General features: G+C 42.0%; 1 protein-coding gene across 2 annotated transcripts in view; it reads right to left on the bottom strand.

Moving 5' to 3' along the window:
* LOC115253623 (semaphorin-2A) overlaps window positions 1–25599 on the bottom strand; it is a 453840-nt gene that overhangs the window by 320068 nt on the left and 108173 nt on the right. The gene's annotated exons all lie outside the window — the stretch shown is intronic.

Here is a 25599-nt window from a genome sequence, read left to right as displayed (position 1 = left end):
AAAAGTTATAGAATCTAATGATGATATTTCTTTACAAATAATAAATAGCAGAAAAAGTCTTTTCGATTATGGCATGTACCAGATTTGCAATATATCCGAGGATATAGCAGAAGGACATTTACGAGATGGTTGTCTCAAAATGTCATCTTGTGAAATATTTACATTTATAAATCTATTACCCTTGATGATAGGTGATTTAATAATTGGGAATCAACCTGCTTGGACATATTTTTTGTTACTTAGAAAAATCGTGATGTACACATTTAGACCATCATTTACAACGGAAAGCATTTCAGTTTTCAAAAAAATGATCGCCGAACATCACAGAACTTTTGTTCCCTTATTCAATAGACCACTTACACCGAAAATGCATTTTCTTGTCCATTATCCTGCAGCTATTGCAATTAATGGTCCATTAGAAGGTACGGATTGTAGGAGGTATGAAAGCAAAAATAGGGATATAAAGCAATATTCACGTGTTACCTTTAACCGAAGAAACTTGAGCAAATCTATAGCAATCAAAGAATTGTACAAAATTTCCTATCATTCATTTATAGAATATCATGATCATGAATATTATTTATTCAAACCAAAAACAAAAAATGTCGACCAAACGGAAATTGCTGCTTTTTTTCATTTTGAAGAAAATGAACGTTGTCAAACATCCACAGCCGGTCAATATGATAATTTGAGACTGAATACTGATACTTGTTTTAAAATTACAAATGATTTTGTTAAAATATGTAACTTGATATTGTTTCGTAATAATTTATATGCAATGGTCAGAAAAATAAATATCGAAACATTTAGTGAAATTATGCAATGTTATTTCGTTAAAGTGGATGACAACAGTCCAATAATTTGTTTTGCTTTAAGTAACCTTGACAATTTCCCTCAAACAATCCACAAACTGAATAATGGAAAACAGGGTTTATTAGAACCCCAATATATGTATTAGAGGGAGCAGTATGGTTTTTGACAATTTTACTGTTTAAGATGTTATAAAAGTTTAGTGTTTTAATCAGTGGCGTCTCGTAACCTCACTTTTAACCTGTTCAGTGACCCTTAAACTTGCAATTGCGGAGGATTCAGGATCAGAATAAAATCGCAAATGGACTGAAACGGCTATTCTCGTCATTTTCTACAAACCACAAGCCAGTTTGTTGAAGAGAATTTGCATTCGTTGAACAGGTAGATTTGAGGTTAGGAAATAGCCACTGGTTTTAATACCTTTATCCTTTTAGAGCCTATATTGCAGCTATTGCATATAGCGGGTCTTTCTCTGCGCACGAGTTAAGAACTCAGGCAAACTTGTTCGACACAATATCAGGCCAGATACTCGTCAATAAAAATTGAAATGATTTCGTTATGCAAGTAGCAGAGTTTCAAGTAGCAAAACAAGGGTTTCTAGCAGTTTTGATGTAATTTTTGGACCTTTTGGAATAAGAATTTATAATGAATGAAAGTAGAAGAATTACATAACTTCTTGATGTCGGAGAATCGTCATTCCATAGTAGTTCGAAAGGTGCAGTCGAATAAACAAGAATCTTCTTGTACGAAGGAACATTGTTAAAGCCTCGACAGTGGGGCACAAGTTCGCACTATATTTCTGAATCTAGAGTATCAATATAGTTACAAAATATTTGATGCAATGACGATTTCGTATAGAAACTACTATATTATGTATAATATGTGTAGTTTTTTTTTTTATTCTTAATAACTTAACCTAATTTACAGCTCTTTTGTCCACTAGGGTACTACGTGAGCGATTCCAATTGGACGCTGCACTTCCAGTTTGTACAGCGCCTAAATGTATTCTATTCTATTCTACTGTATTGAACTGGTGCCTTTGTGCTTCTTTCATTCTTCTACCCTGTTCATGGTAGAATGATGAGCACGATGATGCTGATGTGTGGCTGCTGTTCCTTTTCCAGTCAGCTTAGTGTTCTATGAGCACTTCCACAGTTATTAACTGAGAGCTTCCTCTGCCAATGACCATTTTGCATGCGTATATCATGTGGCAGGCACGAAGATACTCTATGCCCAAGGAAGTCAAGGAAATTTCCTTTACGAAAAGATTCTGGACCGACCGGGAATCGAACCCGTCACCCTCAGCATGGTCATGCTGAATACCCGTGCGTTTACCGCCTCGGCTATATGGGCCCCGATAGCGTTCCTATCTGGGTTATATTGACCCCAACATCCTTCTTGGGTTAAACAAAATTGAAAGAATATGACATTAATTATAATTATTTAATTATAATTTAATTATAAGAATAATTAATTAATAAAAAAAAAACAGGAGTACCATTTATAACACCGACAACTAAGGCTATTTATATCCAACCGAACCTCGATCAAAATTAATTGTACTGTGGCCAGCAAAAATATCACCCGTAGAATGCCAGCAGGGTACCCGGGTACCCACGAATTTGAAATGATAGTGTCTTCGTGAATTATCCATCCATTTTATTTTTTTTGGCTCATTCAACTCAGAAACTCATAATCTATCAGGAAAGTATTCGGTTGGACCGGTCCGATGACCGGAAAATCCAGATTTTCGGGCATATATTTTTATGCAATAGAATGCATGGCATTTAAGGTGAGCCAGCAGCGATATGAACATTAATCATCCTAAACCAGCCCCAACAGAAAGTATCTGACCAGTCTCGGATTACAAAAGGTGTTTACTCCGAAATTTTCACTAAGGTACAGGATTCCCGTGGGACAATGGCTGGCAATAAACAGTTTAAGGTATCCTAACCCCAATAATGTGGATATCAGTATTGTATAAGAACATCATCCTAAAAATCCAGATTTTCCTAAACCTACGGTGATCGCACCGGTCCAACCAAATATTCTCTCGATAGATAAAGAGTTTCTGATTTAAATGAGCAAAAAAAAAATCGGTGGATAATTGACGGAGATATAATCATTTCAATTTCGTGGGCACCCGGGTACCCTGCCGGCATTCCAAGTTAAAAAAAATCAGCAGCCCCTCCCTCCGACCCTCCTCACTTAAAAATTCGGTCAACCCCACCAATAGACATATATTCACAAGTTCTTAGATCTACCAGATTTTCAACTTCCTACTAACAAAATCCATTGAAATATCGAGAATTGAAATCGAAAAAGGTACAAAAGAAGAACAATTACACGCAAAAACGGCTGCGCTCAAAAATGTGTTCGGTCTGCACATTTTTAGTAAACATCACAGTGACTGTGTTGGAAACACACATTTTTTAAAATTGTGAGCGTACGAGAAATTTTTAAAAATTCTAACACAGTCCCTGTGCGGCATGGATGTTTACTAAAAATGAGTATTTTATTTTAGAGAGTACGCGGATTTCGATTTAAGCTTTTGCCATCGTCAAATTGTGAGCCATATTGCTTGAAATTAAACTTTTAAAGCAATAGACACATTCTACCGTGACGTTACTAAAACACATAAATATGACCGAAACGGTTAAATCAAATTAAATGAAATTGTAATTATTTTTTTTCCTGAAGATCTGTGAATATTTGTGATTTAGTGATTTAGTGATTTAGGAAAAAAAAAAATGTCTTAATGTCGACGACCTTTTTTGAGCAATCCAGAGAACCGCTGGAAGTCCGTAGTTGGCACTTTTAATGTTTTGGTCAACATCTGTGTTATTTAAGACAAAACTGGAATATTGTTTGTATAAGGACCTCCAGATGCATCATTGCCATAAACGCCAATCGAAAAATACTTCATAAATTTTAAAATACATTTCTATGCAGACAATTGGTGAAAAATTAATAGCGCATTTGAGGCAGCTGTCCTCTATTTGTATTTTCTCGACTTGTCAGCATGCTATAAAGCTGATTTTTTCAGTAAAGTTGGGGACTACTTAAACTTGTAACCTATAAGAAACTATCGAAGTGGATTGAAAGATAATCGAGAAATTCCCGAAAGTGGACAGAAATTCCCAAGATGGCCCAAAGATTTTTAAGAAAATCAAAACTTAAAATATCATTAGTATTACCACCCTCTGTTTAAGACTCTTATAAGCTACAGCGAAAATTTTAGAGGAATCGATAAGGTCTAAGGTGAGGCTAGACGAATTTGAAATTTATGTGGAAAAAAACTGGGGAAGTATGTGCAGAAATGACATAGATTCATTTTCCACCGCAAGGTGGCGCTAGAACCGTTAAAACACAACTATTTTTGTAATTGTTATAAGGAATGGAGGAGTATAGTCGGAGGGGTGCTCCAATACTCCATTGCACGGTGACGTCATCAAGAAATCGCTCTCTTTCGCTCCTACGGAAAATTAGAAAACAACAGGACCAACACCTATCAAATTTGACAGGTACTGGTCCTGTTGTTTTCAAACTCTCTGAAAGAGCGAAAGAGATAGAATTTCGCCGTGAGGTGGTCTATGCGTTTTCGGAAGAATTCGTCGAGATAAAAAGTTTTCGTTATAAAAAATATGGAAAATTCTAGTTTAAAAGTTCAGCAATAAACTTTTCAATGCGTGTTACATATATTACTTTACAGAGAATCAGTCTAGAGGTCGTTTAACGTAATAAGAGCATTAGCATAAAAGTCTATAATTTTACAAGAACGCATTGAAACGCAACAGTTTTAACGATTACACAAATATTTCGGCGACCGAGACGCGATGAAACAATCAGCGATAAAGAATCCGTACGGTTCTCCTGTTTAATACCTTTTAATTCCGCCGTATGGCCGAATTAGGGTGAAATTAAAAGGCACAAAACTGATTACTCTCATTCGAAAAAAGTAATCTATCGTTATTATGTAAATGTTTCTCCAATGTGTAGATTTTCAATTTGTAAAGTCGTGCTCATTCGATGACAGCATGTGGTTTGACCAATTTTGTGTAGGTTTCTAAAATGTCCATACTAGTAATATTAAGTGTAAACAAATTACATAAAAAATAATCGCCTTCCAAAATTAAAATCTACTAAAAACAGTTAAACAAATTTTGTGCAAATATATTCCTAAATATGTAATTAATGAACCTGTGAGAATTCTTCATTGAAGCGCCATGCTACTTTTCCATTGTTTAATTGAATATGCGTAAGACAGACGTACCTATCATAGTACCAATAGAGATATTGTGTATTATATCATACGAGTGTAACTGTGTCTTCCACTGGACTACAACATGAGACAATCCGTATTTCACAAAATAATGATAGACTTAAATCGGTTAGGAGAAATTAATCACTGCAATTACGCATATACGATACTCATACTTAAGTTAATAAGAGAACACATTAACATTAAATAACATTAAAATAGGAATACTCATAAAATCTTCTTGTTTCATTCGAAAAAAACCCGAAAAGCCTTATAATCACTAATAGTGAGAGCAGCATGGAGCAGTTTTTGGGATTACGAACATTATATAGGAAAATCCATCAGAAGCTAACGATCCCTCCGCATCTGGTGGCAGGAATGAGAACTGTATGAAAAACGTGACTCCGCCACAATTTGCCATGGCGCAGCATAGGCAAAGTGCACTTTTTTCACTTTTTCATATCGAATTCCGCATCGTAGAGAAACAAACGCGCACTTTTTGGAAAGACAATTTAATTCTCTTTCAGGTGCGCTTAGATCCGGTAGATACTTACGAACAATTTATGTGATTAATTTGAGGAACTCTTGCTATGCCTCCGGTGTGCTATTTCTCGGATTTTTTGTTAGCTGGCCAATCCGGTGTCTGTTGCCGTGGGCATCGAGATTGGTGATATTAGAAGCCATTGTAAATGGGAAATAGCAACTTCTAGAGCAAAAAATCAGTAAAATTTGACGACAAAAAAATGAATTTTTGATGTAAAAAAACGATTTTCTCCTTATCTCATCAAGTGCCTCTACAATTGGGGGTAACCTGAATTAGCCTATATTTCTGGGCGTTTTCAATAATTTAACCAGATGAGCAACGTAATTCTATCAATAAAAATGCTGTTAATCATGAATATCATGAAACATAATGCACATAACACATGAAACACGTGATAACATGAAACGTATTTGTAATATCTCTTAAACTGTGTTGGGCCTGAATAAGGCCTTCACCACCGCTCCAGGAATTGAATAAAAACACTGCTTTTCTTTTTGACATGGATCATATTTTTCTTACACAGGTTACAGAATACTGATATAATGGTTGGGTTTGCTTGGGATATAAATATTGGCTAGGTAAAACTAATGAATTAGGTACAAATGAATAGATTTTGTAAAACAGAATGACTAGGCACAAATAAATGTCTAGGTTAAATCATTGAGGTGTAGATTCTGGAAAAAGAGTTTCTTGCTTTCTCACATGTCATGCACGTGTTGCAAGGTAACAAAACTGGATGATGATGAACATGATTAAAGATGGGTGGAATATTTCACAAGATGAATGCCAGAAGCGTGACTCAACATAATTTTTTAACGGAACACTCTGTATATTGTTTGTAGCTGAATATGGTCAACGCAAAAAAGCACTCATACTGTTGACGAAGGTCTCATATTTGCATGTTTTCTTAATTTTTGCACATACATTTCTATCATTACTCATTACATATTACGAAAATAACGAATCATGAAAAGTGTCTATGATATGTCATACCGTTTTAAAAATTGTAGATATATCAATACGAAAAATTATATATGAAAATGATTAAATGCTACTTTACTTATTGTTATGCCAAATGGGGTAGCCCCCATATAAACTACGAGCATGTAATGAAACGTTGTGATGGATCACTTGTAGAGAGGGCAATATTTCTAAATGCCAAGGCCGGGGACCCTTTTCCTGAAGGATTGTTGCTCATGTAAAAACAATCATTGCATCGCTTACCAAAGTGAATCCTGATCAGTATAACTATCAATTGCTTCCTACTAACAAAAACTCCTTCTCGTGACAACTATGGGGGCACAACCTTTAATATCAACGATCGTCAAACGCCCTGGCCTTACCAGATGGAGTGTATATGGGATTTGACATAAGTCGGTACTCACGACCACCCCCTCGGGAGACAAATTTTAATAAAACGTCATTTTGGGTGCTAACTGTTAACGCCCTGGCCTTACCAGATGGAGTGTATATGGGATTTGACATAAGTCGGTACCCACGACCACCTCCTCGGGAGACAGATTTTAATAAAACGTCATTTTGGGTGCTAACTGTTAACGCCCTGGCCTTACCAGATGGAGTGTATATGGGATTTGACATAAGTCGGTACCCACGACCACCCCCTCGGGAGACAAATTTTAATAAAACGTCATTTTGGGTGTTAACTGTTAACGCCCTGGCCTTACCAGATGGAGTGTATATGGGATTTGACATAAGTCGGTACCCACGACCACCTCCTCGGGAGACAGATTTTAATAAAACGTCATTTTGGGTGCTAACTGTTAACGCCCTGGCCTTACCAGATGGAGTGTATATGGAATTTGACATAAGTCGGTACCCACGACCACCTCCTCAGGGGACAAATTTTAATAAAACGTCATTTTGGGTGCTAACTGTTAACGCCCTGGCCTTACCAGATGGAGTGTATATGGGATTTGACATAAGTCGGTACCCACGACCACCCCCTCGGGAGACAAATTTTAATAAAACGTCATTTTGGGTGTTAACTGTTAACGCCCTGGCCTTACCAGATGGAGTGTATATGGGATTTGACATAAGTCGGTACCCACGACCACCTCCTCGGGAGACAGATTTTAATAAAACGTCATTTTGGGTGCTAACTGTTAACGCCCTGGCCTTACCAGATGGAGTGTATATGGAATTTGACATAAGTCGGTACCCACGACCACCTCCTCAGGGGACAAATTTTAATAAAACGTCATTTTGGGTGCTAACTGTTAACGCCCTGGCCTTACCAGATGGAGTGTATATGGGATTTGACATAAGTCGGTACCCACGACCACCCCCTCGGGAGACAAATTTTAATAAAACGTCATTTTGGGTGTTAACTGTTAACGCCCTGGCCTTACCAGATGGAGTGTATATGGGATTTGACATAAGTCGGTACCCACGACCACCTCCTCAGGGGACAAATTTTAATAAAACGTCATTTTGGGTGCTAACTGTTAACGCCCTGGCCTTACCAGATGGAGTGTATATGGGATTTGACATAAGTCGGTACTCACGACCACCTCCTCAGGGGACAAATTTTAATACAGTCAAACCTCCATGAGTCGATATTGAAGGGACCATCGACTCATGGAAATATCGAGTAGTGGAACAGAAATCCTTTTAAAGGTATTTTGGAGGGACCATCATAGTAACCCAGAAATAATTTTTCAGTATGGAAAAATTTACCTCCATGAGTCGATATCGAGTCAAGGAACATCGACTCATGGAGGTTCGACTGTAAAACGTCATTTTGGGTGCTAACTGTTAACGCCCTGGCCTTACCAGATGGAGTGTATATGGGATTTGACATAAGTCGGTACCCACGACCACCTCCTCAGGGGACAAATTTTAATAAAACGTCATTTTGGGTGCTAACTGTTAACGCCCTGGCCTTACCAGATGGAGTGTATATGGGATTTGATATAAGTCGGTACTCACGACCACCTCCTCAGGGGACAAATTTTAATAAAACGTCATTTTGGGTGTTAACTGTTAACGCCCTGGCCTTACCAGATGGAGTGTATATGGGATTTGACATAAGTCGGTACTCACGACCACCTCCTCAGGGGACAAATTTTAATAAAACGTCATTTTGGGTGTTAACTGTTAACGCCCTGGCCTTACCAGATGGAGTGTATATGGGATTTGACATAAGTCGGTACCCACGACCACCCCCTCGGTAGACAAATTTTAATAAAACGTCATTTTGGGTGTTAACTGTTAACGCCCTGGCCTTACCAGATGGAGTGTATATGGGATTTGACATAAGTCGGTACCCACGACCACCCCCTCGGTAGACAGATTTTAATAAAACGTCATTTTGGGTGCTAACTGTTAACGCCCTGGCCTTACCAGATGGAGTGTATATGGAATTTGACATAAGTCGGTACTCACGACCACCTCCTCAGGGGACAAATTTTAATAAAACGTCATTTTGGGTGTTAACTGTTAACGCCCTGGCCTTACCAGATGGAGTGTATATGGGATTTGACATAAGTCGGTACCCACGACCACCCCCTCGGTAGACAAATTTTAATAAAACGTCATTTTGGGTGTTAACTGTTAACGCCCTGGCCTTACCAGATGGAGTGTATATGGGATTTGACATAAGTCGGTACCCACGACCACCCCCTCGGTAGACAGATTTTAATAAAACGTCATTTTGGGTGCTAACTGTTAACGCCCTGGCCTTACCAGATGGAGTGTATATGGGATTTGACATAAGTCGGTACCCACGACCACCCCCTCGGGAGACAAATTTTAATAAAACGTCATTTTGGGTGTTAACTGTTAACGCCCTGGCCTTACCAGATGGAGTGTATATGGGATTTGACGTAAGTCGGTACCCACGACCACCCCCTCGGTAGACAGATTTTAATAAAACGTCATTTTGGGTGCTAACTGTTAACGCCCTGGCCTTACCAGATGGAGTGTATATGGGATTTGACATAAGTCGGTACCCACGACCACCCCCTCGGGAGACAAATTTTAATAAAACGTCATTTTGGGTGTTAACTGTTAACGCCCTGGCCTTACCAGATGGAGTGTATATGGGATTTGACATAAGTCGGTACCCACGACCACCTCCTCGGGAGACAGATTTTAATAAAACGTCATTTTGGGTGCTAACTGTTAACGCCCTGGCCTTACCAGATGGAGTGTATATGGAATTTGACATAAGTCGGTACTCACGACCACCTCCTCAGGGGACAAATTTTAATAAAACGTCATTTTGGGTGTTAACTGTTAACGCCCTGGCCTTACCAGATGGAGTGTATATGGGATTTGACATAAGTCGGTACCCACGACCACCCCCTCGGGAGACAAATTTTAATAAAACGTCATTTTGGGTGTTAACTGTTAACGCCCTGGCCTTACCAGATGGAGTGTATATGGGATTTGACATAAGTCGGTACTCACGACCACCCCCTCGGGAGACAAATTTTAATAAAACGTCATTTTGGGTGTTAACTGTTAACGCCCTGGCCTTACCAGATGGAGTGTATATGGGATTTGACATAAGTCGGTACCCACGACCACCTCCTCAGGGGACAAATTTTAATAAAACGTCATTTTGGGTGCTAACTGTTAACGCCCTGGCCTTACCAGATGGAGTGTATATGGGATTTGACATAAGTCGGTACCCACGACCACCCCCTCGGGAGACAAATTTTAATAAAACGTCATTTTGGGTGTTAACTGTTAACGCCCTGGCCTTACCAGATGGAGTGTATATGGGATTTGACATAAGTCGGTACCCACGACCACCTCCTCAGGGGACAAATTTTAATAAAACGTCATTTTGGGTGCTAACTGTTAACGCCCTGGCCTTACCAGATGGAGTGTATATGGGATTTGACATAAGTCGGTACCCACGACCACCCCCTCGGGAGACAAATTTTAATAAAACGTCATTTTGGGTGTTAACTGTTAACGCCCTGGCCTTACCAGATGGAGTGTATATGGGATTTGACATAAGTCGGTACTCACGACCACCCCCTCGGGAGACAAATTTTAATAAAACGTCATTTTGGGTGTTAACTGTTAACGCCCTGGCCTTACCAGATGGAGTGTATATGGGATTTGACATAAGTCGGTACCCACGACCACCTCCTCAGGGGACAAATTTTAATAAAACGTCATTTTGGGTGCTAACTGTTAACGCCCTGGCCTTACCAGATGGAGTGTATATGGGATTTGACATAAGTCGGTACCCACGACCACCCCCTCGGGAGACAAATTTTAATAAAACGTCATTTTGGGTGTTAACTGTTAACGCCCTGGCCTTACCAGATGGAGTGTATATGGGATTTGACATAAGTCGGTACCCACGACCACCTCCTCAGGGGACAAATTTTAATAAAACGTCATTTTGGGTGCTAACTGTTAACGCCCTGGCCTTACCAGATGGAGTGTATATGGGATTTGACATAAGTCGGTACTCACGACCACCTCCTCAGGGGACAAATTTTAATAAAACGTCATTTTGGGTGCTAACTGTTAACGCCCTGGCCTTACCAGATGGAGTGTATATGGGATTTGACATAAGTCGGTACCCACGACCACCTCCTCAGGGGACAAATTTTAATAAAACGTCATTTTGGGTGCTAACTGTTAACGCCCTGGCCTTACCAGATGGAGTGTATATGGGATTTGATATAAGTCGGTACTCACGACCACCTCCTCAGGGGACAAATTTTAATAAAACGTCATTTTGGGTGCTAACTGTTAACGCCCTGGCCTTACCAGATGGAGTGTATATGGGATTTGACATAAGTCGGTACTCACGACCACCTCCTCAGGGGACAAATTTTAATAAAACGTCATTTTGGGTGCTAACTGTTAACGCCCTGGCCTTACCAGATGGAGTGTATATGGGATTTGACATAAGTCGGTACCCACGACCACCCCCTCGGGAGACAAATTTTAATAAAACGTCATTTTGGGTGTTAACTGTTAACGCCATGGCCTTACCAGATGGAGTGTATATGGGATTTGACATAAGTCGGTACCCACGACCACCCCCTCGGTAGACAAATTTTAATAAAACGTCATTTTGGGTGTTAACTGTTAACGCCCTGGCCTTACCAGATGGAGTGTATATGGGATTTGACATAAGTCGGTACCCACGACCACCTCCTCAGGGGACAAATTTTAATAAAACGTCATTTTGGGTGCTAACTGTTAACGCCCTGGCCTTACCAGATGGAGTGTATATGGGATTTGACATAAGTCGGTACCCACGACCACCCCCTCGGTAGACAGATTTTAATAAAACGTCATTTTGGGTGCTAACTGTTAACGCCCTGGCCTTACCAGATGGAGTGTATATGGGATTTGACATAAGTCGGTACCCACGACCACCTCCTCAGGGGACAAATTTTAATAAAACGTCATTTTGGGTGCTAACTGTTAACGCCCTGGCCTTACCAGATGGAGTGTATATGGGATTTGACATAAGTCGGTACCCACGACCACCCCCTCGGGAGACAGATTTTAATAAAACGTCATTTTGGGTGCTAACTGTTAACGCCCTGGCCTTACCAGATGGAGTGTATATGGGATTTGACATAAGTCGGTACCCACGACCACCTCCTCAGGGGACAAATTTTAATAAAACGTCATTTTGGGTGCTAACTGTTAACGCCCTGGCCTTACCAGATGGAGTGTATATGGGATTTGACATAAGTCGGTACCCACGACCACCCCCTCGGGAGACAGATTTTAATAAAACGTCATTTTGGGTGCTAACTGTTAACGCCCTGGCCTTACCAGATGGAGTGTATATGGGATTTGACATAAGTCGGTACCCACGACCACCCCCTCGGGAGACAGATTTTAATAAAACGTCATTTTGGGTGCTAACTGTTAACGCCCTGGCCTTACCAGATGGAGTGTATATGGGATTTGACATAAGTCGGTACCCACGACCACCCCCTCGGGAGACAGATTTTAATAAAACGTCATTTTGGGTGCTAACTGTTAACGCCCTGGCCTTACCAGATGGAGTGTATATGGGATTTGACATAAGTCGGTACCCACGACCACCTCCTCAGGGGACAAATTTTAATAAAACGTCATTTTGGGTGCTAACTGTTAACGCCCTGGCCTTACCAGATGGAGTGTATATGGGATTTGACATAAGTCGGTACCCACGACCACCCCCTCGGGAGACAGATTTTAATAAAACGTCATTTTGGGTGCTAACTGTTAACGCCCTGGCCTTACCAGATGGAGTGTATATGGGATTTGACATAAGTCGGTACCCACGACCACCCCCTCGGGAGACAGATTTTAATAAAACGTCATTTTGGGTGCTAACTGTTAACGCCCTGGCCTTACCAGATGGAGTGTATATGGGATTTGACATAAGTCGGTACCCACGACCACCCCCTCGGGAGACAGATTTTAATAAAACGTCATTTTGGGTGCTAACTGTTAACGCCCTGGCCTTACCAGATGGAGTGTATATGGGATTTGACATAAGTCGGTACCCACGACCACCTCCTCAGGGGACAAATTTTAATAAAACGTCATTTTGGGTGCTAACTGTTAACGCCCTGGCCTTACCAGATGGAGTGTATATGGGATTTGACATAAGTCGGTACCCACGACCACCCCCTCGGGAGACAGATTTTAATAAAACGTCATTTTGGGTGCTAACTGTTAACGCCCTGGCCTTACCAGATGGAGTGTATATGGGATTTGACATAAGTCGGTACCCACGACCACCTCCTCAGGGGACAAATTTTAATAAAACGTCATTTTGGGTGCTAACTGTTAACGCCCTGGCCTTACCAGATGGAGTGTATATGGGATTTGACATAAGTCGGTACCCACGACCACCCCCTCGGGAGACAGATTTTAATAAAACGTCATTTTGGGTGCTAACTGTTAACGCCCTGGCCTTACCAGATGGAGTGTATATGGGATTTGACATAAGTCGGTACCCACGACCACCCCCTCGGGAGACAGATTTTAATAAAACGTCATTTTGGGTGCTAACTGTTAACGCCCTGGCCTTACCAGATGGAGTGTATATGGGATTTGACATAAGTCGGTACCCACGACCACCTCCTCAGGGGACAAATTTTAATAAAACGTCATTTTGGGTGCTAACTGTTAACGCCCTGGCCTTACCAGATGGAGTGTATATGGGATTTGACATAAGTCGGTACCCACGACCACCCCCTCGGGAGACAGATTTTAATAAAACGTCATTTTGGGTGTTAACTGTTAACGCCATGGCCTTACCAGATGGAGTGTATATGGGATTTGACATAAGTCGGTACCCACGACCACCCCCTCGGTAGACAAATTTTAATAAAACGTCATTTTGGGTGTTAACTGTTAACGCCCTGGCCTTACCAGATGGAGTGTATATGGGATTTGACATAAGTCGGTACCCACGACCACCTCCTCAGGGGACAAATTTTAATAAAACGTCATTTTGGGTGCTAACTGTTAACGCCCTGGCCTTACCAGATGGAGTGTATATGGGATTTGACATAAGTCGGTACCCACGACCACCCCCTCGGTAGACAGATTTTAATAAAACGTCATTTTGGGTGCTAACTGTTAACGCCCTGGCCTTACCAGATGGAGTGTATATGGGATTTGACATAAGTCGGTACCCACGACCACCTCCTCAGGGGACAAATTTTAATAAAACGTCATTTTGGGTGCTAACTGTTAACGCCCTGGCCTTACCAGATGGAGTGTATATGGGATTTGACATAAGTCGGTACCCACGACCACCCCCTCGGGAGACAGATTTTAATAAAACGTCATTTTGGGTGCTAACTGTTAACGCCCTGGCCTTACCAGATGGAGTGTATATGGGATTTGACATAAGTCGGTACCCACGACCACCTCCTCAGGGGACAAATTTTAATAAAACGTCATTTTGGGTGCTAACTGTTAACGCCCTGGCCTTACCAGATGGAGTGTATATGGGATTTGACATAAGTCGGTACCCACGACCACCCCCTCGGGAGACAGATTTTAATAAAACGTCATTTTGGGTGCTAACTGTTAACGCCCTGGCCTTACCAGATGGAGTGTATATGGGATTTGACATAAGTCGGTACCCACGACCACCCCCTCGGGAGACAGATTTTAATAAAACGTCATTTTGGGTGCTAACTGTTAACGCCCTGGCCTTACCAGATGGAGTGTATATGGGATTTGACATAAGTCGGTACCCACGACCACCCCCTCGGGAGACAGATTTTAATAAAACGTCATTTTGGGTGCTAACTGTTAACGCCCTGGCCTTACCAGATGGAGTGTATATGGGATTTGACATAAGTCGGTACCCACGACCACCCCCTCGGGAGACAGATTTTAATAAAACGTCATTTTGGGTGCTAACTGTTAACGCCCTGGCCTTACCAGATGGAGTGTATATGGGATTTGACATAAGTCGGTACCCACGACCACCCCCTCGGGAGACAGATTTTAATAAAACGTCATTTTGGGTGCTAACTGTTAACGCCCTGGCCTTACCAGATGGAGTGTATATGGGATTTGACATAAGTCGGTACCCACGACCACCTCCTCAGGGGACAAATTTTAATAAAACGTCATTTTGGGTGCTAACTGTTAACGCCCTGGCCTTACCAGATGGAGTGTATATGGGATTTGACATAAGTCGGTACCCACGACCACCTCCTCAGGGGACAAATTTTAATAAAACGTCATTTTGGGTGCTAACTGTTAACGCCCTGGCCTTACCAGATGGAGTGTATATGGGATTTGACATAAGTCGGTACCCACGACCACCCCCTCGGGAGACAGATTTTAATAAAACGTCATTTTGGGTGCTAACTGTTAACGCCCTGGCCTTACCAGATGGAGTGTATATGGGATTTGACATAAGTCGGTACCCACGACCACCCCCTCGGGAGACAGATTTTAATAAAACGTCATTTTGGGTGCTAACTGTTAACGCCCTGGCCTTACCAGATGGAGTGTATATGGGATTTGACATAAGTCGGTACCCACGACCACCTCCTCAGGGGACAAATTTTAATAAAACGTCATTTTGGGTGCTAACTGTTAACGCCCTGGCCTTACCAGATGGAGTGTATATGGGATTTGACATAAGTCGGTACCCACGACCACCCCCTCGGGAGACAGATTTTAATAAAACGTCATTTTGGGTGCTAACTGTTAACGCCCTGGCCTTACCAGATGGAGTGTATATGGGATTTGACATAAGTCGGTACCCACGACCACCCCCTCGGGAGACAGATTTTAATAAAACGTCATTTTGGGTGCTAACTGTTAACGCCCTGGCCTTACCAGATGGAGTGTATATGGGATTTGACATAAGTCGGTACCCACGACCACCTCCTCAGGGGACAAATTTTAATAAAACGTCATTTTGGGTGCTAACTGTTAACGCCCTGGCCTTACCAGATGGAGTGTATATGGGATTTGACATAAGTCGGTACCCACGACCACCCCCTCAGGGGACAAATTTTAATAAAACGTCATTTTGGGTGCTAACTGTTAACGCCCTGGCCTTACCAGATGGAGTGTATATGGGATTTGACATAAGTCGGTACCCACGACCACCTCCTCAGGGGACAGATTTTAATAAAACGTCATTTTGGGTGCTAACTGTTAACGCCCTGGCCTTACCAGATGGAGTGTATATGGGATTTGACATGAACCAATAATTAGTGTCCGGCGATCGTCCACCTATTCGGAAGAGCTCCATCACCGTGGAACACATCACCACACACTGTCACCCTTTTGACTCCTTTGCCAAAATTTTCTTTGGGTTATCACACAGGGTTTTCACTTGGGTTTTGGTCAGTTGTTTGCACTCGTTTAATTGTTCCACTGGTCCAAATCTTTCACTGTCGTCTTGTCCATCCTTATTTTTTTCCTCCGCTCTGGTTTGCTGCCGACGGGGGATCGATGGTAGAGGTTTGCTGCTGCTGCCGATTTTCCATGCTGCGGCCTTTCCCAACCAAACTTTTCTCGCGCGGACGGCAACCGGGCAAACGACAATTTTACCTCGACGCGCACGACGGACCGTGTTCCGTCGCAAGTAATGAAGACTTGAAAACGGCCTTGCCGGACGACGGCGGCCGTCTCGTCTTCAATCACAACAAACAACTGTCATCCCGCTCGATCTCGGACCGGGAGACACTCACACACTCTCAACTGCATGCTAACCAATACAGATGCACATTTTGTATGTATTAGTGACCCAAAAGCTAATGCACACTAATACATTCACAACAGCATAGCAACCGATGGCACCCACACATTGCGCTTTGTCAATGTGTGGTCAAAAATACTACTCGAATTTTTGTGCGCGCAGGCGCACCATCAAATAAGCGCGGAAAAGTGCTTCTACCGCCGACAAGCTACTTTTGCGCTTGCAGCGTGCGCGTTTTCTCCTAAAATATGCGCGCTTTGTTTTGGGTGTAGATAGTGTTGCCGTACGAGAGCAAACTCCATAAGGCTCCACTTGAAAACTGCTGGAGTACAGTCGATAAAGAGCACCGTAGGATACATGGAAAATAGTACCAGAAAAGAATGCAGCGTGAGCGGTAATGCTGTAGCATGAAACCCGTCTAGAAAGTAACGTTACGATGGACAGGTAGTGGAGGAATTTATCTACCTTTGATCCTTACTGCCGGCTGACAAGAATGTGAGTCGTGAAATGCCTGTTTGCCTACTTCAGGCTCAAGAAGAAACTGTGGTCAAAAAAGATTCACCCCACACCGAATGTATCATATACAAAACACTAATAAGACCGGGGGTCCTCTACGGACACAAGACATGGATCATACTCGAGGAGGATCTGCAAGCACTCGAAGTTTCGGAGCGACGTGTGCTTAAGACCATCTTTGGTGGTGTGCAGAAGAATGATATGTTGCAGTAAAGAATAAACCACGAGCTCTTTGCACTCAACAGCAAAACCCAGCATTTAGAAGCTGGCACAACTCGGACGGATACGGAGGGCAGAATATGTTGCAAGAACGCCGCACGGATTGTTGTAAAGTAGGTGTTTGCTACTGACCCGGTTGGCACAAGAAGGTGTGGAGGGCAGAGAGCATGATGGGTGGACCAGGCAAAACGTGCTTTGGCGAGCTTGAGAGTGACCGAGGAAGGAGAACAGCAGCCAGAAGCCGAAAAATGCTTCGAAGATGATCTGACCATTATTTGTCTTCGCTGACCCGCTATGCACCACAGAGTCAAATGCGGTAGGCACCGACCGGAAGCACATGCCATCCCTCAACCGCTGCTGCTGGCTGACTCCGGCTCTAACTATTGTGCCTACTGATATCTCAATCCGAAGATCTGTGTGTAGTTTTTCGAAGGTCGTCCCATGCTTGGCCGACTATCTTCGTCCCAGTCGGGCGAAGAACGAAAAATTCGGAAAACATAAAACAAAATAAATCTTAATTATGCTTTCGATGGTACTTGAGACAACAAAGCGGATTCCCTTGTTGGCGGTTGGCAAGGCGCGGCACGACGACCGGAAAAGAAGTGGAGCCAAAGCTCTCTTTATCATGTTGCGACTAATTATTACCATCCTGACGACGACGATGATCTATCGGTGTGTGGTGGGATGGCAAAGGCGGACTCGAAACGAAGGAGTGCTTTGCCGGCTGGGACATGTCTCATCGTGGATCCGGTCACGGTGGTGGTGGTGGTGGATCAGCCATTGGATAAGATTTATAGCCAAGTGCAAGCCAAGTCCACTACGAGCGGCAAAAAGTTCAGCCGCTGTCTTTGTGGTCATTATACGGATCGTTGTCGGTATTTAGTGTAAGGATTTGATTGAAGGTTCCGCTTTGCCGCGTAATCATCATTGGCGTTCGGCTGCTGTTGGCACAACATTGTCGATTGTTTGCAGGATAGTCGGCTTAGTTAAAAGAACGACAGGACATGTGAGGCGCAAAATTGAAGTCTCTGAATCATATCAAACCGCTTTTGAAAAGCGGATCAGTGCATACTGCAACCGAATTCGGCCAGCAAAAAATGGCTCGTTAGTTGCGAACAATTGACCCGTTATATTGGACGATGCAAAATGTTCACATGCTGATCGCAAGAAGTTTCTGCCCGGGCGAACCGGTTTGCGATTCTTCATTCCAAACTTGGTCAAGGCAAGTTGTGCGAGGCACATGATCACTTGCTGTGCGTTTGGTGCTCGGAGTAAGACTCAACAGAGTATTGAACTCTCAAAGCGAACAGTATTGGAGAGAGACAATCTGTAGGTACTTATTATGTATTCATTTCAAATTCCATGCCGTGGAGGGTCTGGTCGTCGTTTGGTGCAACTGCATTTCTTCAAGTTATACATAATGTGCAGTATTAAACAGGATACGTTTTGTCCATACAGTCAAAATATACCTAGTTTAAAAACTTGCTTATTTCCGTCTGCCCTGAACGGGAACCCTTTCCCTACCGAGCCTGGTTGTCCGACGCACACCCGTAGGATACATTGGTGTGAACTGCGTAATCGATGCCGAGCCCCCGGTCCAATCTTTTATTGCGGCTGAACTATAGCCACTTCTCGATTCTACGCGTTAACTCCGGTTTAGGTCCGAGACGATCAAGCAAACTGGCGAACTAACGGCGTTCCAGTCGTACTCCTTTTACAGGATGAGGAAATCTGCTAATCAAACAACTGAGGGGAGTTATATGGGGTCGTTTCACAGTCAGGGATGGCTTCATGAAAGAGGGGGAGGGCGTACATGAGTACTCTCTTTAGTAAGCGTTCCACAAGCTAACGCCTTGAGTTGTCCTCTATCCCTCTGGAAGATTGACTCCTGGCTAGTACTACAGACTACCGTTAAAATGAAGCTCTCGGATAGGAAGGGGGGGGCAGGTTGTAGTCAACTTAACTTGCAGTTGGTCGGCCCGACATTTTCAGTACGTTTCAGGAGACCGTGGAATTCCACCTGTCCGCCTCCGTACACATCCTTTCAACAATGTTAAAACCGCATGTTGAACCGCAAATCTGAGTATGTATGAGATTTGCGGTTCAACATGCGGACCTTTGCTCCACGAAGCGTGGCCATTCAAAGAACACGTGCTCCGCGGCCTCGTCGCAATTTGCGCACTGAGGACATGCGGGGGAGCCTGCATGTCCGAGACAGGAATTGTCAATCAACATTTAGTATAGTTTGTCTTCTACGGTTTGGGAAACTTTCAGAAATTGTATCAAAACTGTGATCTTCGGAAAAAAGAGTTGCGATGGGAATCGCGATCGGGTGGCATTGTTCGAAGGAAAAAGTAAAAAATGACGCGTGTTTGGGGCAGTTGCAATGGGGATGTTGATCGGGTTGCATTGTTCGAAGGAAAAAGTGAAAAGTGGCACGTGTTTAGGGCAGGTGCACATTGTCCTTCCTTGTGAAGTGATAAAAATAGATGCACACTTGGTAGCAAACTGTATTGCAGAAAATTGAAGGAGTTCAGGAGTGGTTGCGGTCATCCGACGACATCGAAATGGGTGAGATCATTCCGAGTTTTTTTTTTCTTTACATAATAGAAGAAGTTGGGGAAATTTCGCCAATGCGTTTTCATGAGGACTCCTGGAGGCTGTAATGCCTGCAAATTAATCTTGTGGCTCTGGTGCAGGCCTAATATTGAAGCGAAAAAAATGTTAGAAGAAAGTGATTGCAGTTCACATCAATCATTGATCAAATTCAAAATAACTGACTTAATTACATCAACGGCTGTCAATCACAAGTAACACATGGGACTACTCTTAGGAATTGCTTTGTAAAACTGTGATCTTGGAAAAAAAGATAACTAGGTATTAATAATACTTAGTATTTTGAGAAAATGCATAAGTTATCAAACTATTAATTACTAACTCATAGTCGAATATATTGCAAATTGCACAATTACGAATATGTGCAAAATTGCACATGGTCAAAAAGCATGGGGGCTCACCCTGCAAATGATAGCTAAGGGTGTTAGAAACAAACTTTTGTATGACGGCAACTTTCAGAAATGACGTTTAGAGGTCGCCCGGCGAGATTTTTGAAAAATGGCCATTTTTCATAATAAATTTCAAAAAAATATTTTTTATCGTACAAAAATTGGCAATACCCACTATTTTTATATTTTTTACAGCTTGATATGGATCCAAACTACTTGGGAAAAATAATTAACGACATGTTTTGCTCGTAACTTTTTGATACTGAATTTTTGTATTTACTAACATTTGTAATTTTTTGATATACTGTGCCTTTTACCCATCATAAAAAGTAACTGAACCTTATGCTAATTTAAAACAATTTCCATAAAAAGATCGGAAATTTTATGAGGAAAAACTTTGCCGAAGACAGCATGGCGTTTTTTCTAAAGTTGCCGTCATACAAAAGTTTGCTTCTAACACCCTTAGCTATCATTTGCAGGGTGAGCCCCAAGCTTTTTGACCATGTGCAATTTTTGGGACCACCTACCCAGCATCCTCTCAAACAAATATGTATTGAAGAAATGTAGAATTACTTTCTGTCATTACGGAGGTTTTTAACGGGCCATATTCTAATAATTTTTCAAAATCATTTCGCGGGCCGCAGAGAACCTTAACAAGGCCGACATGCGGCCCGTGGGCCGCAGTTTGGTGATCACTGGTGTAATCCTATCAAACCTTTCATACCAATATCATTTAAAATAGCTGAAGAACTCTTCTTCTAAAATACCTCTGGAACAGAACAAACGTATACAGCTGCTTGCTTATGTGGTTCACTTCTTTAAGTTAATCTTATCCCAATTGTTCAAAACACCGCAGAGATTTCTCCAGAGTTTAATTTTTTGAGAAATTCCACCAAATTTCTCTTAAGATTCCTTCAAGGATTTCTATGAAAAAAACCCTTCAGAAAATTCGTGATGGGACTCCTCCTGAAATGTTTGCTGTGATGTTTCCATGAACTTTTGCTGAATTCTCCTGGAATTCATGCTATAATTTTTCAAGCCATTTCTGCTAAGGGATTTATCCTGGAACTCCTCTAGAGGTTTCCTTAGAAATTACTTACGGAGTTCATGCTGGAATTCTGATAGTGTTCAGTCCTGTAATTACGCGAATGATTTCTCAAAGAATTCTACCAGGGATTCCTCAAAAAAAATTCATCTGGAATTTAACTAAGGGTTTGTTTAGTGATTCCTTATGGGCTTTAAAGACGGGTTTTAATTCCTTAGAAAATTGACGTAACCGCTCCCAGTACAGTATTAGGTATGGGTCATGTACACTCAGCCGGAGAAAATGTGCAAAAGTACGTATGTATACGCAAATTTCAGCATATATGCATAAATGTGTGACTATTTTAGTTGTAATTTAGATATAGCAACCAAATGGCTGGCTGGGTATGTTAAGTTCCGTGTCAAAATGTGAGCTCAATCCATCAAAGCAATTCAAAATTGACTATTTTGAATGAAAATTAGCGTTTGTCCTATCAATTATGCATCACAATGTATAAACTTTCTGTTGATCTGGTTCTAGCGAATGTCAAACACCTCTTTCCTCATCTTCTTATTTACGTAACGTTCTTCTTTTTCTTCTACGTAACGTGCCAACTTGGACAAAGCCTGATTCTCAGCATCGTGTTCTGTTCTATGAGCATAATTTCCATTTCGAAATTTTTTGGGCCGACCGGGAATCGAACTGTTACCCTCAGGATGGTAATTGTTTAATACTCGAGCGTTGAGGCGCTATATGAGCCCTGAACTCAATAGAAAGCATCAGTATACACACTCATTTGTATGGTATTCTAGTGGTTTTCATTAAGTTCTAGCAATTATATTAACAAAAGGCATAAAATGTTGAGCATCACTGTCTCAGAGTCAATGATCTGTTCCCGCAAGCCGACGGGATTTCTTCAACATCCAGCAGCCTTTTATGCCACTGTAACTCAAGATAACCAGCTCCACAAACGGAACGCGATCATAGTGATGCAAGAAGAGATGCCTTAGCGCGGAGGAGTTGTCCAATCTAGCCAACTGCTGACTGGTTGGCTGTTAAAAACAGCAGGCTGGCAAGCAGCTCTAACTCCCCGGAGGGAATCGTTGTCGGTTGTGTGAATGTGTTGCGCACGAGAAACCTACCCTCTTCAGCAAACCAGCCACCTTTACCTTTGCTCCATGTCCCGAGCGAAAGGAACACGGGATGGATGGACACAACAGCCACGGCAAAGAAGAAAACTAAATAACTCAATTCAACTCGCTCAAAACTCCGCACGACGCTTGCCGTTCTCCATGCCACCGTAGCCCGTTGTCGTCGTCGCTCGTAAACGCGACGACCATTCCATGCAATCACCTATTGGCCAGAAATGTGGTGTTGGTTCGGTGGTGGTGGCTTCCCGACGGCTTGGCGGTGGCGGCTTTGGTATTTCTACGACTCGTGGCGTGTTTTTTCAAGTCTCGTGTTATGTGTTTTTTCCGCAAAATATACGAGAAAAAATATAATTATCTCAGATGGATCACCGATGCGCCCGTTTTCGTCCGCTCATGGTGGAACTTTTTTGCCGTCGGTCTGACTCAGACACCACCGCACCAGCCCAGCCGACCGTCGTGCGTCGACCGTAAGAACAAGCAAACGGTGAACCGATCGGTTGTGTTCTACCTGGCGGGATGGAATCACCTTCTCATTCATTTGGTGCGGTTGGTTCTTCTTCTTGTCTTCAGCCGGCCGGTTGATTTGAATCGAAACAAGGCGATTGCGGTGATTGGATGATGGGACTCTGGCTGGGACCCAAGATGAAAAGCATAGGCTTTAAGTTGTCCATCCACCGTCAAGTCTTCGTTTAGTTTGACTACGTGTAACCATAGGTTGTTGAGAAGTTGCAGACGAACGGGCCTGCTTAATTATGTATGGATAATTAACAACGAGTCGCCCATCTGGGTCGTAAATATTCTTTATCGCCAATTTATTGGCAAGAGGAGACAAAAACAAAAGTGGGAGAGTGAATTTAATTAGATTGCATCGCTTATTTAATACGGAAATGTGAGGGTGGAACAGGTATTTCAGGCATTTTACGTGGATCGACCAGAGCTTCGCCATGTTCGATAGAACCAACAAGAAACCTTTTTAATAAATTTGTAAACTCAGGAATGGGTAGTGTGCTTACCGCTAGTTGAAATCTTTCTTGGGTTGAATACTGCATACCAGTGGGGAGTCTTCAGCAAAGTTGGTCAGACTATCAAGCGCGATTTGATAAGAAACTAGTTTATTCCAGGCTTATTCGCAAGGTGGTGCCATAGTGTGCCATAGAAATTCAAAACTTTTATATTTCGAGAAGTGGACTCCATGAAAACATTTGATCTTCTGTTCAAGATGTTCCTGGCTGTTTACGATTGTAGATTCGATGACCTACACTCAAGGGAGCTTTTAGAGATGCTTAAACAAACATTTGTATGAGTCTGTGTTAGCATGACTTTCATTCAATGATTCAAGCACACAAGCTATGCAAGTAGATTCGATGACTTATGCTCAAGAATTTTTTTTTAGGAAATCTTAAAGAATCTCAAAACTTTCGCAGTTATTACCAAGTGTCGAAGTCGAACGCCGCGACCCAACATCGAGCGGCTGCGAAACGTAGAAGCGGCCCTATCAACGGGAGAGCAACGTGGCACAGCTAGGGGACGTTCAAAAATTACGTCCAGCATTTGGGGGAGGGGGGGGGTCTAGAAAAGTGACAGTACGTGTTTTAGGTATAGGAAAATAGCGTGACAGAGGGGGGAGGGGGGGTCTAGAAATCCCAAAAAATGATGGACGTAATATTTGAATCATCCCCTACACTTGAAGATACATATCTGGAGGGACATTTGATCCGCCATAGGTAGAACCTCGGCTGCAGCACTAGGCTCCGCAACTCCACACACAGAAACGTCTACCACAATGGCCCGACTCGACGTTTTAGCAGGTAAAAACTTCCTGTCTCTGTTGTCGTTAATACTACACGCTTAGTGTCTTTAGAGAAGTTGCTTGCGATTGTTTGCGGCGAATTTTTCCAAATTGTTTGATTAGGATGGTCCACGTATTAGCTCAAATCTGAAATAAAACTTTTTAATTTGATGCCATCTGCAAACTAGTTATTCAGCAAAGTTGAAGGCAATGTTATTTCGAACAACTTTGCTGAGGGCACATGTTATTTAGCTTGAAAGTTGGACGTAGTTGGTCAATTTTAAGTTTTGACTTATGGTGATTTCTGCAAAAACGGGTTTTTTGCAACAACTTTTTCGTTCGAGTTTTTTTTTTCGAGAATGTGACCTTCGGAATATTTGAAGAGCAAGTAGTAACGCATATTTGTTCTGAACATTGCATGTTTATAGGACTTACCATTCACAAGTTATGGACAATTTCGACTGAAAACCCACCACTACTGTATTTCCTGTACTAAAAAAATTCTGCCTTCGCAGAGTGCGGAATTGGAGACGCACAGCCATAAACCGAATAGAATGAAGACGACTCCTAAGTACAGCAGAGGACACTTAGGCCTTAGTCTGACCGGTAAGGTAAGGTAAGAATATCCTTTCAAAATGAAGAATGAAGAAATGAAGAATAATCTAAATTCCTTTGATCATGATCCAGGCATCCGGCATTCGGGCAAACTAGCCATTCAGCGAAATGGCCGGGCACCATCCCGATAATAAGCCGGGGCCCGTGGCGTAGTGGCTACCCGACTAGAAGATTCTAACAAAAATATAACATAATTATAACAAACCATGATATGTATAACTCATTGTGATATAATCATGTTTAACATCATTGGTGTTTAAAAATATTATAACTCAATTGTATCTTTATTATATTATAAATGTTGTTCAATAATTCATTGTTAAATAATTTAGTTCTGATTCTTTGGCATTCAGAACATCATTTTACACAATTGTATCAACATATGATACAAACTAGTTTTCTTGAAGATAAAATTTATATCATATTGTTTTATAACTTTGTTCTAATCAATGATGCAAATGATCACCTCACTAGTGC

The sequence above is a fragment of the Aedes albopictus genome, chromosome 2 (genome assembly GCF_035046485.1).
Source record: "Aedes albopictus strain Foshan chromosome 2, AalbF5, whole genome shotgun sequence".
In the NCBI taxonomy this organism is placed as follows: domain Eukaryota; kingdom Metazoa; phylum Arthropoda; class Insecta; order Diptera; family Culicidae; genus Aedes; species Aedes albopictus.
This window is presented reverse-complemented; position numbering and strand designations above follow the sequence as displayed.